This window comes from Macrosteles quadrilineatus, unplaced genomic scaffold (genome assembly GCF_028750875.1).
Source record: "Macrosteles quadrilineatus isolate MER2022 unplaced genomic scaffold, UCM_ALF_1.0 Scaffold_3__2_contigs__length_128488019, whole genome shotgun sequence".
Classification (NCBI taxonomy): domain Eukaryota; kingdom Metazoa; phylum Arthropoda; class Insecta; order Hemiptera; family Cicadellidae; genus Macrosteles; species Macrosteles quadrilineatus.
The window spans coordinates 64,229,788-64,246,796 of NW_026542596.1; the positions used below are offsets into that span (position 1 = coordinate 64,229,788).

At 31.9% G+C, this 17,009-nt stretch overlaps 1 protein-coding gene across 2 annotated transcripts in view; it reads right to left on the reverse strand.

Annotated features, from left to right (window-relative positions):
* LOC128990529 (gastrula zinc finger protein XlCGF58.1-like) overlaps positions 1 to 10,330 on the reverse strand; it is a 30,224-nt gene extending 19,894 nt beyond the window's left edge. Inside the window, exon 1 of one of the 2 annotated variants that reach the window (XM_054412928.1) lies at positions 10,317 to 10,330. The gene's annotated coding sequence lies outside the window, so the exon portion shown is untranslated. Of the gene's footprint in view, positions 1 to 7,949; positions 8,030 to 10,316 lie in introns of those variants that run through there. The other variant, XM_054412927.1, reaches the window with a different exon arrangement.
* Between the last annotated feature and the right edge of the window lie 6,679 nt (positions 10,331 to 17,009).

The window sequence follows — 17,009 nt, forward strand, 5'->3', positions numbered from 1 at the left end:
AAATATTTATCTTGACCAATTGTTTTTATATTTATTTGAAAAAGTTGATTTTTTGTTTCCTATTCTAACTCTATCATTTATTTTAAATTTAGATTTTGTAATTATTTTTGGTGGGATATATTTAAAAACTGTATCTAATAAATCATTTTCATTTTCTTTATTTACATCAGTTGGTTTCATTTTAATTGTTGAATGATATGAATTATTATATTCTTTAACTATTTTTTGAAGAATATCAATCCATCTAAAATTTTTATTAATTTCAAATAGAACTTTCATTTTTACATTTTGAGTCCTGTTATATCTTTCAATAATACTTGATTTTTCTTCATTTTCTGTATGATACAATTTAATATTATACTTTTTTAAAACTCCATTAAATTCTTTATTTATAAATTCTAGTCCTTTATCTGTATGTAATAAGTTTGGTGATTTATGACCAATTTTTAATGCATCTTTTATAATTTGTTCAAATGCTATAGATACACATTTTGCATCTTTTTTCTTTAAAGGTTTTGACCAAACATATTTAGAAAATGTATCAATAACATTCAACATATATTTATAACCATCATTTTCTTTTTCATAACTTTTCATAATGATCAAATCAGCTGCCCATAAATCATCAATACCTAATGTAACTATCTTTCTTTTTGGAAATTTGTTTCTTATTGGAGCATGAATTTCTTTAGCTTCAATTATTTGATCTTTTTTATTTAATTCCTTTTTTATTACTGGTTTAATTTCTTTTTTAATTATTTTACTTTTATTTGTTTTACATATTGAACACTTGGTAGCAATTCTAAACAAACCATTCTTCATTTCAACAATTTCTGGATTAATATTTTTAGTTTTCTTCTTACATTTATGACACTGAATAAGTTCTTCCATTTAGATATAAAAATGTTATATATAAATGTATGTATGTTATAGATGTCATAATTTTAATAACTTTACAATTATTGAAAATTGTATAGGATGTAATATATGTAAAAGAATTATTTCTGAAAAAAAGATTAATAGACGAAAGAATAAGAACAAACATCTTATAAATATTTTAAGAGAATTTAATCATTTTCAACCATATCGTACACAACAATTAATCAATGAAATCTATACATTATGTATTTTAGACAATAGTTTTGAAATAACACCTAAAAATATAAAATTATTTTTAAAACAAAGAAATTATACAAACTGGATATTTTACTATCAATTCTTAAACAAAATATTCAATATTGATTTTGAATTAAATTTTGAAGATAAAAGAAATATTACAGTGATTTTTAATGCATATTTCAGTTTTACAAAAAAAATATATCATTTAAGAAACTATTACCAATGATTTTTAAACTTTTAGATATGGATTTTTATATAAAACCAGATTTTGATGATAATTTTTTAAAATTCTTAAAACATTTATCAACTTTAAATGATCCATGCATAATATATCAACATAATGGTTTTTCTGATAACATAAGTGATACATCAGATATTATTTAAAAATAAAATATTCATCTATCACACAACAGTTTGTTAGAACTGTTGTGTGATATTTAAAATTATTTTCATATATTTCAATTATTAACTGTTTAAAATTTTTATAATTATTTTTGTAATAAATGGATCTACTAGAAGAGATTAATAATATTGAAGAATGTAAATTCAAAGAATATAAACCAATAAAAAGTTTAGAATTGAATACAAATATAAAATAGAAAAATTTGAAAAAGTTAAAGATAAATATGGACCAACAGTTATTGTTGAATTAGAAAAATGTAAAGTTCATTTGCCTCATAGATTTATTAATATATTTGATGAAAAAACAATTAAAGAATTAAATAAAAAAGATTTAAACTTAATTATTACTGAAATTAAAACATTCAAAGATAAAGAAACTGTTTTAGTTAAATTTGTATAAAAACTACTCATTAAATTTTAAAATTTTACTTGTTTTTAAAAACATTTTGTTTTGTACTCAATTTTATGGAAAATATAGACATATTCATGAAAATTTCATCAAAATTATATACTTTTTCTAGAAAAATATGAAAATGTTAGAAATTGGCCTAAAAGAGGCAAAAATTTAACATATTAGTATTGAAAAACAACAAATTTCATTAAATTATTAAAGTCTTCCTTTTTTGGTCTAGGATTGGTACATTACTATCTACTTATATATATATATATATATATATATATATATATATATATATATATATATATATATATATATATATATATATATATATATATATATAGATATATAAAAATTTGAACGGATGGTGTTTTTGGCCTCTGGGGACATCAAAATGAAAAAGTAAATCGGTCCCGGGCCTAGGTCTTACCATGAGACCTACGGTAATAGCTACTTCCCTATAGGGAAATTCGCTAAAAAGGAAAAGGGTCACAAGAATCTATGTCAAAACTATCGCCCAATCTCGATAGTACCAATCTTATCTAAGGCCTTTGAAGCTCTCACGTTAAAACAGTTAAATAACTTTTTTGACTCTAATAACTTGATGACTGATTCTCAATTTGGGTTTAGAGCTGGCAGATCAACTACGATGGCAGTCTCTCACATTTCCAATTATATTATTAATGCTTTTGAAAATAAAAATGCTGTTTCCATGCTTCTTTTTGATTTAACAAAAGCTTTCGACTGCATCCCGTTTGACATCTTGCTGGCTAAACTCAAATTCTATGGACTTAGCAAAAACACAATAGAAATGCTTGAATCATATCTGTTTAATAGGAAGCAATATGTTAGTGTGGGGGGTAAAAACTCAACATTGACCACAATTAAAGCAGGAGTTCCGCAGGGCTCGGTCCTAGGCCCTTTCCTTTTTATAATCGCAGTAAATGATCTTCCATGTAACACTCCTATCGAATGTGTAATTTACGCAGACGATACCACAATTTTTACTTCTGATAAAGACCAAACAAAGCTCTCAGAAGCTCTTTCTAAAGCAGAAAAGAGTGTTTTAAACTGGTTCAAATAAACTGATCTGTAATCAATCCAAGACCCAGAAAATTGATTTCTCACTCTCTATTAAACAATCAGACCACTCAGTAAAAAATCTTGGCTTCCACCTCGATAGTAAATTAAACTGGAAAACTCACATCACAAATTTAAGCAAAAAACTATCGAGAGTTTCATGTTTATTCTGGAAACTCAAGCCTTTTGTCGATATTGAATATCTCAAACTAGCCTATTTTGGGCTGTTTCAATCCCATATTCAATATGGAATCCAACTTTGGGGCCATTCCCCCTTTGTTCATGAGCTTTTACTAATACAAAAAGAAGTCATCCGCACAATGTTAGGGGCTGACCCTGCGGAGCACTGCAAACCACTTTTTATCAAACTAAACATTTTCACAATCATTAACTTATACATCTACAATGTACTTATACACTAAAGCTAATCTCAATGAGTTTTCCGCCAGGCAGAATTACCATTCCCACCATACACGAGGTAAGGAACAACTGGATATACCACATCACAGGCTAGCCATCACAGGTAATTCTTTCAAACTTCACTGTGTGAAATGTTATAATAAGCTGCCTGAGCCTCTTCAGGCAGACAGCCTTTCTCTTTCTCTTTTCAAATCCAAAATTCATAACTGGCTTGTAGCAAATATGTTCTTCAGTCAAGGACTTTTTGAAACATAAAATTACAATGGAATCATTCATAGGCCTACTGTAAGTTAGGAATTCTCAATCTTTGTTAGCTATAGATATAACATACTTGTTGATATTTTGTTTAATGTAATTTGACAATGCCTATTCCTGTGTACAACCTGGTCAACGGCAATAAACTTTCTTATTCTTATTATTAACAAGGTTGATGATCTATTCAGCACTAAACCACTAAGTTATGGATCTGTTTCTGGATCAAGTAGGGCTAAAGCTAAAATTGAGTTAGTAGAAGAGAAACAATAGATACTTTTACTGGTGGCTTTGGATTGCAAAACCAAAAGATTTGTAAACCAAGACATAAATCCATCAGACAGTTTTGTATCTGTTTTCTTTGACTAGATATCTATATATATAATTCCGTAAGTCAAATTTTTGTAAAGAAATTGTGAGTGACTGGATGGCCGTAGAAGGATGGGAGGGGTCTTATTTTAAAGGTCTTGACGTGAATTTTGAGGGAAAACTATTCATTTTTCTTATTTTTTTTACCATAAATTCGCAACAGAATAAAACTTTTCCCATTAACACGTTCGCTGCTGAGCACTAGATGCCGGGACGGCGCCAGTTGCTGAACTAACGCTCGGCCGCTGCGTGACATTGCCACCGATACACTGAATTACAATAAAAACAACAGTAGTTATACTGGATGGCAATGTTCTGCAATACAACTGGCTTTGGATATAGTACTAAGTGATTCTGATAGATAGCAGCACTACCCAGGTTACAGTCGTTAAAGTAGTATCGCTATCTAGCAGGAAAGAGGTAAAACAAAGCCCTGTTCCAAACGACCCTGGTGGTGATTTGGAAAAACTATATTTTTTATTGTCAGAAAAGTACGTCCCCACGAGCTGCAAAGAAATATAGAACGCTTGTGACGTGCTGGCTTATCCATAGCAACGTTAAACAACAATGAACGGTAACGTTCTGGAACGTTCTTAGCTCCTGGCGCCGTGGCCCGGCTGACGTTCCGGAACGTCCGTAGCAGCGAACGTGTTAAAACAACATCGATGGGGTTTAATTTGTTTACATCTTTTGAAATTAAAACAGAAGTCATTTACTGCTGATTTCTGTTTACTTCAATACAGCTGATCGTGCTATATCTTGAAAACAGTGATCAATACACGCATTTGGTTTACTTTTAGCCAGTCAACTATGAAATGTATACTATAATAAAACTGAAATCTAGAAGATTAATCGGAAAAACGTCTGCATTCTTTGTTTATATTTAAAGCATATACTCAAGTTTCATTTTTTCATGCTTTTACGTTATTGTCGTGTTAAAGGAATAAACGACATAGAATAAATATTCCGTATAAATAATCAAAGAGTCAAAATTAAATCTAACTTCTGTTTTGTTTTTATTTTTAAATCATATGTTCAAGTTTATTTTAAATGATGTTGTTTTCTTTATATTTCTACACATTTTAAGGTTAAGGTTGTGTTAATATATACAACTAAAATAACCTACAAATGTTATTGGTTCTAAAATGGTGTATTTGCATTCCTTCGTAGGTAAATATTTTTTTAGTGCAGTGAATATACAACGTAGAGTAATCATATTCGATCATACTTTTATAAAATCACCAGGGATTCAAGATGTTTTGGTATGTAGGCTGCTGGATGTATATTCTTTTCATTATAAGTACTGTAATTAATATGAACGCCAGGGGAAGACCACAAAGGCGGGGAGCTGTTCATAGGAATGACAGTGCGCGTAGAAGAGCAAGAGTAGATAATGACGAACTTAATCAAGATATGTTACAAACCCCTTTTTAGGAGACCCATGGTAGACGAAAGAAATGTAAATATCCATGATGCAGGATTACTGGACCAAGAGTGCATTCAATGTAGTGCTCTTCATTTTAGAGAAGAACTAACGAATAATCATTTTATGACATGTTGCCATAACGGACTTATTAACCTTCCTCAGCCAAAAACTAATGTAGAACTTAAAAATTTGTTTGAAGAGAGCCCACAACTGTATAAATTCATTCGACAATACAACAGTGCGATGGCTTTTGCTTATTTTTCAGCCAGTAAGAAAGATATTCCAGGAAAAGGACCATACTGTTTCAAAATTCAAGGACAGATTTATCGTTCAATCTCAGATTTGCTGCCTCAACATGATGAAGACCCCGTGTATGGTCAATTGTACATTATTGACACAGCAACAGAAATTCGTCAAAGGCGTCGAGAAAATAGTGACTTAAAACCTGAAATATTGTCAAAACTAGCTGAAATTCTATTAGAAAATCCATTTGCACAAATTTACAAAAGAGCTTCGGAAGAAATGGTTGTACAAGGTGACAGTGAATCAGAACTTAGGTTTGTAGACAGGATAAATATGGATCGTCGTAGGTATAATAAGCCTACTGCAGATGAAATTGCAGGCGTCTTCAACTCATCTGAAGGCGAACCTCCAATTAATTTTTAAAATTCCAAACAGGGAAGCTTTTATTTATCCTCATTAACCACAAGACCAGTATTTATTCACAAACAATGATATGTTTGCTGCCTTTTCATGTTAAACCACTGGAGTGATTCAAATTATTTATTGAAAATGACATCAACAAAAGCAAACAAAGAAGAACAACAAACTGGTTTTTACACAAAATATATGGTGTAGGGATGCCTATTCTGACACATAGATAATGTTATTCTGAGTTTGTTTAAATACCGGAATTGCAATATGTTGTTTTACATTTCAGCTTTTTAGGGACTTATGTCCCTACAAGCCACTAGTATTATTTGTATTTTTGCTGCACTTTTACATAGCATTTTAAATTTAGTTATGGGTTTGACTAAGACTAATGTTGCCTAAATTGTTGCAAGTATTCGTTGTCTTTACAAACTGTCTTTGCTTAAGTTACATGATTCAAAAATACTAAAAAGGACTAGGTTATGTTCCCAAGGCCTAAAAAACCAACTCTTCAAGAATATTTATTTTAATGAAATACATACATGAGCAAGGCTTTATTTATTACAGTTAGGCTACATGCTGTAGGCCCCCTACTTAGCATGTAAATGATTTCCTTCTAGTGGTGGTACACATAAAGTAGTCCTTGCTGATGTATTTTTGGTTTACATTTACCCTATCATAAGACGGTGAGCACTTTTTCGTCTAAAAACGCCGTGCCGTTTCGCGACTATCGTTCGTTATACTCTATCGAATCACGACATCATCTATACAGTACACGGCGTTTTTGTACAAAAATTTTCTCACCTCATAAGACAATGTAGACCATGAGCCACCAATATGAAACCCTCCCCCCCCCCCCCTGTGGGAATTTATGACTTATACTTTTTTGTTGGTATTACCTACCAGATTAAGAATTCAGTTGTTTGCCTCTTATAAATTACAGCGTATTCCGGAAAATAAAGAAAAACTGTTAAATTTAAAAACTGTTTTATTTAAATTACATAAGGGTAGCCTGCGTTAATTACTGGTGAAATATTTTTTATAGACTTCTTCAGTATGTATTCAAAGGCTTCAAATGAAAATAAAAAAGTTAATAAAATACCCCCGCTGCAGCAAACTTGTAGGCAATTAGGTTTTCAAATTGGCCTGAATTGCAATTAAATCTATTTAAATAACATTAGATTTAACGAGTACCTCTAGGAAAGAGATTTTAAGAGATTCTATTTAAATTAAATAAATTTTATTGAGAAATTTTTGACGTAAATTTTACTGGAATGTAAGATTCCAGTAAAATTAACATTTAAAACTTTGTTTTCCTCGTATCGAAATCGGATTTGCGACAATAATTTTCTTTTTAAATCTCTTTAAAATAATGTGCTGATTGATATGGGTTGCCTTTTAAAAAATTTAAGTTACTCTTAGCAACCCTGTTTGTAGGGGGGGGGGGGGGTGAATTTCAAAATATCACCAAAAAAGAACCTTATATTACCCTAGAAACGTGTATTGATGCTTGTTAGAATTTATGCATATTTGTGCTGAGACCATTCATTATTTAGCAGGTTAACCCGTTGTTCCTTATTTTTACCATTAGCTAGGATTTTTTTCCAATCCCGTGGGATCTTGATTTTGGACCTCTCATTAAAAACGTTTCTCCAAAACCCCTTCTCCCTTTCAATGTTTTTAATAGATACATCTAAATAGGTATCTGTAATAAAGTATATCCTGCTGAATTTCGGAAAACGGCTGAAGGCAATCTATGTGCTAGTTCACCAGAGGTTTCTGGAATATTAGTAAGAACCTAAAAGTAAGCCATACCGTCAATTACATACATACATTCTTCAATCTTGGAAGGTTTGTCTACTATATACCCTTGTTCTCCAAAGTATGGATCAGTTTGGCCTTTTCTGTTTTTGTTGGGCATCCATCGGTAGTGGTTAATGCCCATGGTTCTGGATCTAATGGGTATGTCATCAGCTTCTTCCTGGGACAGCATTAAAACTCCAGAAAAATATTTCTTTTAGCTCATATCTCAACTAACCTGTTTGCATGCAGCTTTCCCTAGATTCTACATTGAGTAAATTGTCTTCCACCGATTCGGGTACAGGTCTTCCAGAAGATAAACATACCATCTAGGAATTCTGATCACGGTTTTCAACTTCAAGCAGAATAATGCATTGTTCAAAAGCATCAAGTACAGTACTTGCAAAATACTTTGATCACTTCGTTTCATTTCATTTGTTTGCATGTCACTGTGAGAACAATCTGATGACTTCACCATACTTGCATTTTCAAATTCTAACTAGCTGTGGGCCCGTCCTACGCACAGGAATCAACTAATCAAATCAAATCAAACTAAAAAATCTATACTAACTATATCATGCTGCACTGCAGCGTTAAAATAAATATCATATCCGAGAAATAATCAAATTTGTGATTTTTGATTGTGTACGGTAATACAGTATCTTAAACTTAACTGATTCAAACGATCAATAGCTCAAATTAAAGCCTATAATTTACTGATTATTTTTAGTCTAAAACATATAAAAAACGTAAACAATGTACTGGAGCTATTGATATTCAATCATAGAAAAACCTTATATTTTTGTTTATGTTGGATGTTCACCTTGCGTTTGCTTGAAACCCGTTCGATTTAAATAACTAATATCTTATGTGCAAGCCGGTATTTCACTAAAGTTCTTAGACCAAAATATATAGGGTACAATTATAAATGGTAAAATAGCGTACAATTTAAATTAAGAAATATATCAAATCTATGTTTTTTGGTCGAGTAATAAAGTAGATAAATATACAATGATGCTTGATGTGAAATATATGTGTGCATACTACCAATTTAAGACCTCAATCATGAAGATCGGACGTGTAGAAGAGCCAAAGAAACTCGGAAAAGAAAAAAAATCAAATTTAACGCCCTTTAGAAATACATGGGGGGCAAATTTGATTTACGTATAAGCCGAGTGGGACTGTCGATAAATATATACTGATGCTTGATGTGAAATCTGTGCGTGCATACCTTCAATTTGAGACCTCAATAATGAAAATCGGGTGGGTAGACTAGAAGCGCCAAACGAACTCGGAAAAGAAAAACCAAATTTAACTCCCATAAGAAATAGGCCTACATGGGGAGAAAATGTCGTTTACGTATAAGCCGAGTGGGACTGTAGAAAAATATATGCCAATGCTTGATGTGCAATCTGTACGTTAATACCTTCAATTTGAGACCTCAATCATGAAAATCGGTCGGGTAAAAGAGCCAAACGAAATCGGAAAAGAAAAACAAATTTTTTTTATGTATATATATTCTAACTACGGTATCATGATATTTTCGGTATCATGATATTTTCGTGTTTTCTGGAACATGCTGTAATTCACAAGAGGCAAACACCTAAAATCTTAAAGTACATGTCAATACAAGCACAAAATTGTATATTTCAAAAATACCCACCAGGGGGGAGGGGGGGTAGACCAGCCTCCGCTCTAATGTATAGACCATTTGGCAAATACATGCAATTTATCTTTTCGAGGAGTACTGTCATTCAGGATACTGAAGTAGACAGCTCATCTATATGGATCAGCTGTCGCCAATTTTTTATTAAAAAAGAATGTGTATGAGCCAGTCACAGAGTGTGATAGGCCTAGTGTCTAAAATTATATTTTCTACCTTATTTTATGTTGCTGACATAGTTGATGGGTCCATTAAATCACTTATAATGAATTCACCAGCTTGGACTAATTTGATCAAAGCTGGGGATAAGTTAAAAATTCAATTCAAGACATTTGTTGATTCATCACAACTTAACTTTACTTATTATTCGGATCATGCTAGAGCTAGACCTAATTCTGAGTAGGCCTACTCTATTTAATAATCTCCTTATCACGAATGAAGGACTTAACTTAATAACTTAACTTATTGTAACAATGTGATAAGGAATGTATTGTAACCTAAAATAATATTTGATTGTGGAGTAACAGAGTCAAACCGCTTTGAAAATTATTTTAAGCTATAAAGTTAGTCTTGTAAAGTGATTTGATTGAACTACTTACCAAACTTACCTTAGGCTAATATATTATTAATTCCATTTTTTTTTTTAGGCCTATTACTGGATCAAATGGACTATAGAAATTTGTAATTTTCTTATACTTGGTTTTGTGTAATTAGTAAAACCTACAATGTCTACTTACTTGCTTGACACTTTGTATTGGAATTGGAAGTAGAACTTAGAACTTAGATTAGAACTGAACTGAACTGCAAAAAAAACCAATGGCAATATCCTCCCACTCTTTTTGTTGTAGCAGTAGGCAGAGTGAATTGTGACAGAGACAGAGTGTCAGGGGAGCGTTTCATAAACTCCAAATTTCACAAACTCCAACGCTTAAAATATTAAATGAACAGAGCGGTTCATAACCTCCAAATTTCATAAGCTCCAAATCTATAACATTCAAATAATCACTGGTTCACAATGTCCAAGTTTCACAAACTCCAACGTTTAAATATTAAATAAACAGAGCGGTTCATAACCTCCAAATTTCATAAGCTCCAAATCTATAACATTCAAATAATCACTGTTTCACAATGTCCAAATTTCACAAACTCCAACGTGAAGATACCAAATAAACAGTGCGGTTCATAATGTCCAAATTTCATAACCTCCAACGGTACAGTCTGAGCCAGAAGTCTCTGCAGTGGTTGCCACAGCTTATTAAACGGCCCCAAAACTCAATGTTCCGCTTCAAAATAACTCGACATTTAGCCTACTTAGACTTAAGTTATATGGTTGAAACTTCGTATGAGTGAAGTCAATAAGTCTATGACACTATTGGTTTTAATTAAAAGCTTAAAAGTTAGTATTTTCTATTTTAAATCTTCAAATAAAGTCGGTACTTTTAAATGAGTTTTAAAATATGACATGAAAAAGTTCGTCGGCTGCTACTTTTTTTATTTTTTGGTCAGGTAAGTTAAAAAACGGTGGATTTTGTAGCTAAAGAGTTGAACCTTTTGGATCATATTTTTTTAAATTTTTAGCTGGCGTAGTTTGGTTGTAATTTAAATTGTAATATAGGGGCTACCCGCCGCGCCGCGTGGCGTCATGCGGGCAGATTCTGCCTACAACGTCACTTGTAATACAGTTTAGATACTCAAATTTGGAGCTATACAGGAAAGTTACTAAACTAATTAGAAAAACACGGATTACGAGTCACACTCAGCTGTGTGACTCAAATATGTGTTAGCACATAATTTGCAAATCAAATTACATATTTATATTTTTAATAGCTTTAATTCAAGCTTTCAGCTGAGTTTCTTAACTGTTCCGTCTCTCAATTAAAAGCCATTACAAATATCGTAAGAGATTTTTTTTACCGATGAAAAATTTTAAAACATATAAATTTGTTTTATAAGTATATTTTCTATTAGCTGTTAAAATTTCATGATGATTACATCAGTAGTTTTTTTTTGTTATGTGTAAAAATAGCCCTTTGTTAGAAAAGTGCCGAAAACCTTGTACTTTATTTATTCTACCCACCAAAAGGACGAGAGTTAAAACAACATAAAAAGGTAGAAACTAACATACATAAACGCAGAAATACATTTTTATAAATAGGATTTAACTTATTCATCATATTGTAGGTATACTGGTCAAGTTTCAATAAAAGTTCATACTCGAGTATTTACACTTTTTTACTCGACAGCAGTCTCGTTTTCTCCTTGCAACTTAATGTGGGTAGTTCAATAATGTTAAAGTTTTGACAAGGTGATAATTTATATTTGGATTTGCCTTTTCAGTGGAGAGTTAAGCATTGTAAACCTTTTATTTACCAAAAAAATGCGTAATCACAAACAGCTAAATAATTCATGATAAAATTTTTGTTGATTGTGTGAGTCTAACAGTAGAGGACGAAGATTATCTCAACTTGAACATAGTGCGTAGTATCTATGAGCAGAGGACTTGAAAAATTATATTTAAGTTTTGATATAATATCATACGATAATCAGGAAAAGAACCTGTATCCAAGAGAATAGTAAAAAGCTCACGCGCGCGCACTGTTTTAAGTATGTTGTGTACATTTGCGACTTTTCGGGTGCTTCATATTTGGCGCCAGAATGTGCCTTGTTGACCTTCATTATTTTTTTCTCACGCCCGTCCATAACGGATTTATAGTACATCCGCTTGACTAGTTACTGATATTTTAATTCACTCCACAAAATTCTGCCTTAGTACAGTATTTTGTTAACTCGAGACTTCTTTGATTCCTAACAGGACCAAACAGGTGAACAGGACAGTTAGGTGATAGGTCATACTGTCAATATACCTGATTATATAAAAGTAATATCGATAAATAAAATAAACTACAAATGTCATGTTTTATTTCCTGAACCACGAATAGGCAATAACAATACATTAAGAATAAGATAACAGCTGGTTGAAGTGTATGTAATGTATGTAACGCAACTGCAGGTTTGCTGCGGCGGGGGTATTTTCATTTTAAAACATATGTTTACGAAGTCTACAAAATTATTTTACTTTGTTTACATGTCTTCATATTTCAAGCGTATTATTGTGTTGAAGGAATGTTTAACAATCAATAGCCACTTTCACTAATTAATTATGGATTCAATATTAAATGGAAAACTCCTGTTTTGTTTTTATTTCAAAAACATTATAATGAGATGATATATTCTAAACGTTTCTGTTACACAAAATACAGTTAAAATACAGTTAAAATACAAAATACAGTTGAAGCATAGACATGAACATTTGACGCTTACTTTAGTGTTTAATCAATATTTTGTTTAAAGTGGAATGACCTCAACGGCTACTCTGGAACTAACCTGAGAATTAAACTAAAAAAGTTCGTAGAGACAATATATTTTTTCACTAAAGCAATTACTATGACAAGTTCCAGTGAGCGGGATTTATTAATTTTGTTTGGAGAAGGTTTTAACTAGGTACATTCTGTTTCTCAAAGGAAAAGGGGTTAAGATCATATAGACTAGCATGCATAGTATGAATAAAGTACAGGGCAAAACCTATAACAATAATATTTTGAGGTAGTTTCCTTTTCTTTATATGCATGTCAATGCTGGAGAAACGTAATTTCGTGATTGGTTTCGACAAATGGGTAATCAAACCCTAACCATGCACTGCAGTGGCAAAAATGTTAGACGTGAGCCGTTGATTAGCTTTTTCAAATATAGATGAATATGAACTCGTTAAATGTTTTAAAATAAAATTATAATATATCAATTGAATATAACATGTAATACTATCTAACAACTAAATGGCTAAAGAGGATGAAGAAACAAATAAATAGGTATTGTAATGTGGTCTCAACCATGGTCTCAACTATGAACCCGCTGAACGTTTTAAATAGGCCTATTTCGATAGAATGTAAAGTCAATCGCACTTTTAGCAGGAATTCCACCACATAAACTTAGAATAAGAGTAGTTTCTATTTTTGTTTCTATTATTTGGACCAGAACCAAATCTAGGGTAAAGTTTAGTCAAAGGGATGCATTTACACTAATTTAGTTTACCTTAACGAAAGGAGAATAAAAGTAGAAATAATAACTGGGCCAGGTCGCTAATTCAGTGGGTTTTACCAAGAACTTAAATTATCTCCACATTTCACGAAGACAATTTCCGAAATTACAATCGGGAAAGCATTTATATCAAAAAATTTTGTTAACTATAGACTACCGGTAAGCATTAAAATGCACAAACATACGCCTGTAAATTAAGTTACCATTCTTCGTAATGTAATGACATATTTGATGTAATATAATGATGATTAAATGCTAGAAACTCAGTTTCTATATCCCGCAAACTGATGCTGAGCCGGCCAAACTCCTAGCGCCAATGCCGCGCCAAGCGATTTTAGGCCTATTTTTAATCGCTTAAAAGTGATACAAGCAGGCTCCGTATCAAAAAAAGCTTCAAATAAAAAATAAAATTCATACTTTGATCTAAAACTTTGCCGCAGGATTTTTTTTCCTGACCAAAAAATAAAAAAGTTCCTCGCTTACTACATTTTTCATGTTTTTTATGGTGTTAAAAAACAATCATCTGTTTTAATTTGCCTAAATAAATTATAACAATTATGTTAAGGTAAAAACTAGCTACATAGTAATGAGCACTGGTTTTTCCAGAAAAATAATATATCAATTTGAAATTTTTATGTTAACAAATAAGTGCAGCAGAGCAGGTTGAGTGAATGTATGTTTGTGTAAAACAGAGAGGTTCATTCGGCCCGTCCGCCTCGGTATCCCGATTGACTTATGGCAGAGACTGTACCGTTGGAGCTTATGAAACTTGGAGGTTATGAACCGCTCTGTTTATTTGATATTTAAAAGTTGGAGTTTGTGAAATTTGGACATTGTGAATCGGTGATTATTTGAAAATTATAGTTTTGGAGTTTATGAAATTTGGAGGTTATGAAACGCACTGTTTATTTAATATATTATCGTTGGAGTTTGTGAAATTTGGACATTGTGAAACTGTGCTTATTTGGAAGTTATAGTTTTGGAGTTTATGAAGTTTGGAGGTTATGAAACGCACTGTTTATTTAATATTTTAGACGTTGGAGTTTGTGAAATTTGGAGTTTATGAACCTCACCCAGTGTCAGCGAGCAAATGACCAGAAACAGTATCAGCTGAGTTAAGTCGTTGATTAATACTGCGGCAGGTAGGTGCCATAACTTCGATTAATTTTAATTCCTGTAGCTCCAAAAACTAAGTTGAAATATTGCATTAGTTTTGAAGACAGAATAATTAGTAGCACAAAATTGTTTTAATGTCACACAGCTCCAAAGAAAATATTTTCATTTAGGTAAAAAAAAAAACACTATGAGGTCCTAAGAAAATAAGTGGGAAGAAAACACGAACTGAAAAAATATAATAAGTGGGTTTTACCACACGGTTTTACCGTGGGCCTGAATTTCCCAACATTTACACTGAAAATTTAAAAGTTAAAAAAATCACTAACAAACCGACAGCCAGAAATCTAGGCATTTTAGACCCATACTTATAAGGCATTTTTTGTTTGTCTTAACCCAAGGAACAAAGACTTTGGATGAAATAACGTACTTATCTAAAAGCTTTTTAAAAAATTAAAGTTAGTTTAACTTTAGTATGCGTGATTTCATGTTGTATTGGAAAAACTAATTACAAAGTTATGTTAAGGGTTTGTTTCAAAAATTACAAGTCAGGGATAAGTTAATGATTATCACGTAAAAAAAGATCGTTTTCAACTTATTTCAGATCAATATAAAATTGTAAATTAATTCATATATATATATATCACGGATTTTGAAGCTAGTAATAAATAGTCAAATGTTAGGGGGCCTAATAACTGAATCATAGAATAACAAATTAAATAAATACGAGCTGCTATACCCGTGCTTTGCAACGGGAAGAATAAAATGTGACCTAGAGAGCCAATTAAAGTAATTCTGATATGTGTTTTAAAATACGGCAACTCTATGATTTAGTTTGAAAATATAAACTGATTTAATAGTGTAAACCTACTTACTTTCAACCCCTAATTTTTATGTTAATAGATCCAAAAGAATATGACAACATACCTTTGTGTAGCAATAACATGAATTACTTCATATTGATGCTTCACGAATGACATGTTTTACCATAATATATTCTTCAACTTTAGTCAAGCCTCTTTGCATGTAGCTTACTATATAAATTACAAAATGAAACTTTGAGCAATACTTTACAAAACGTATGCAACCTTTCTCTAAAACCAAACATAACCCTCATAAATCTACATAAAGCGTCACAAACATCTTTTTCGAGTAAATAAACAAACACCACTTCATTGTACTGACCAGACCAGTTGTTTCATTAACTGAATTAAAATAAATCATGTAAACTTTGGAAGCATGCCAGGTGTAGCCCTTTGGAAATCAGCCTGTGGGGGAGAGCCCTTAGGAAGTTCGTCCATATAAATACTTTTCGGCAAATCTACACACTCTAAGCTTCATTTTGATGTGCCATATGCCTATATTTTTATTTGGTAAATGACCTTAACCGTTTACATAAAATTTGATTGTATCACTTTAATTATAATAATAGATAATAGATAATAGACTAGCTGTACCCGCGGGCTTTGTCCCGTTTAACTTCACAAGTGAGCTCGTTCGCATGGGTTAATCACGTCCTGGTTGAAGTTCGTTCGTTACGCTCACTCACCTTTAGGTTGGAGCTCGTTGTTGTTCCGGATCGGTATGACAATCAATAAAAGGTTAAATTACCTGTGTCCGCCGGTCGATCCTAATGTATCCTATTACAGGAGATGCATTTCGGCGAAATTTAATCGCCATCATCAGTCCTAATATAAGGTCTTGAGCTTCCCTATTATGTGCGTCTTGGAGTTTTTGAAACACATACAAGAACTGTACACTTATACACATGACGAATAAAACTTAAATACATAGTAGGCTTACTTTTTATTTTTACTATGGACATGTAGACACGCGTCGGTCGTGTGCCGAGTCTCGACTGAAAACGCTCATTTTAAAAAATGTAAGTTTCCCAGCCATATACAACACTGATTCAAGGTCTTTTCCCCGGTTATCAAAACTCAAGAACAATTTTATACACAAAGAATCTCTATTTTCATTTACGGTTACCCTACAAATTATTGCACTTGTGATTAATTAAATCCGTTATGTAAGGAAAAACGTGTTTAATCGGACTTGGTTTGGATTTGCTTTCAAAACGTGATCGGAATTGGTTACGGTATTTGTAAACAACATTTAATGTAAACATATCAGTGACAGCTAGAAGAAATAATCTTGATTCGAACAGCTGTTCATTATTTCATAGATGAATATGTGATAAACATTGGGAGAAAATCGCACAA